This window comes from Arachis duranensis, chromosome 9 (genome assembly GCF_000817695.3).
Source record: "Arachis duranensis cultivar V14167 chromosome 9, aradu.V14167.gnm2.J7QH, whole genome shotgun sequence".
Lineage (NCBI taxonomy): Eukaryota > Viridiplantae > Streptophyta > Magnoliopsida > Fabales > Fabaceae > Arachis > Arachis duranensis.
The window spans coordinates 6,701,996-6,703,453 of record NC_029780.3 but is presented as its reverse complement, the minus strand read 5'-3'; the positions used below and the strand labels follow the sequence as shown (position 1 = coordinate 6,703,453).

Genomic DNA, 1,458 nt, shown 5'->3' with positions numbered 1-1,458 from the left:
ATAATTCTAATATTATATTTTATTAATATATTAGAATATATATATTTTATATGTACAAAAATATACAATAAAGATTTTGACAATAAATAAAGATTGTACAAATTTTAAAGAACAAAATGTTTGTTATGCTTAATATCTTTAGTTTGGTCTGTATTCATATTAACTCCGCTCTTTATTCAAGTAGTTTTCTGTTGGCAAAATTACCCGAAGCCTATGCTTTTTTGAATCCAATTGTAGATATTATGCCAGTAATACCCTTACTCTTTTTTCTTTTAGCTTTTGTTTGGCAAGCTGCTGTAAGTTTTCGATGAAATAGTCAATTGGAATAAATATCCTAAAAAAATTCGGAATTTATTCGCAACTAAAAATTAGAACATTTCAAAAATTTAAAAGATCAGATAAGTCTTACTGTGTGAATCCTCGATTCAAATATTGAGATTTTTTGATAGACAAGAAAAATCAGGACCATCTCATTGTTTCCTCATTCTTACGTTTTTTCCACTGACAAATCCTTTTATTATTCGATTTGTATTAGATTTGAGTGTACCATCAGTATCCGAGTTGTGGATATGAAAAAAAGATTGTGATACAAATGTTGATAATAGTATATCGTTAATCATAATAAAAAAAAAATAAAAAGAAAGCGCTTTTACTACATACAAATACAAAGAAATTTCGGAATTTTTCTATTTCTTTGAAATCACTTAAAATCACTTAATTTCTTAGAAATTTTGTATCAAAAGAAACATAATGTGTTGTGTTATATAAGAGAAACCCCCTTTCTCTGTTTCTGTCGTTTTTTTTTAATTATCTTGGAGATTTTTGAATGCTTACTCTAAAACTATTTGTTTACACGGTAGTGATATTCTTTGTTTCTCTTTTCATCTTCGGATTCCTATCTAATGATCCGGGACGTAATCCAGGACGTGAAGAATAAAAAAAATATTTTGAGTTTTCTATGTTTTCCTTGTTTGTGCTAGATTTTTAAAAACTTTTAGGATTTTATCTATTTTACATCTTTAACTGGTAACTATCAAAATCAAACATAGAAAATTCAAAAGAAAAAAATACTAACTCACGGGCGGAAACGGAAAGAGAGGGATTCGAACCCTCGGTACAAAAATTCGTACAACGGATTAGCAATCCGACGCTTTAGTCCACTCAGCCATCTCTCCCCAATTGCGATATCTATATATATTGTTTATGTTAGATTGCATAACCAAACAAAGTAGGGGTTGAAAAAAGACTTTTTTGTTTAGATCTTATATATTCTTTTTCTATTTATAATGGATTGGATTTCTATTCAGTATTATAACGAACATTATAGATATAGAACCTTCCAGATAAGATACATATACTTTTCTATAGTATATCATTATTATTTCTATAGTATATCATTATTATTTTATTAGATTTTTCATATTCTTTATATTCATTATCTAAATTATTTGATAATTT

At 26.8% G+C, this 1,458-nt stretch overlaps 1 non-coding gene across 1 annotated transcript; it reads right to left on the bottom strand.

Annotated features, from left to right (window-relative positions):
• Positions 1 to 1,088: 1,088 nt before the first annotated feature.
• TRNAS-GCU (transfer RNA serine (anticodon GCU)) lies at positions 1,089 to 1,175 on the bottom strand. Its single transcript has one exon. It is a non-coding gene; the product is annotated as a tRNA-Ser (tRNA).
• Positions 1,176 to 1,458: the final 283 nt, after the last annotated feature.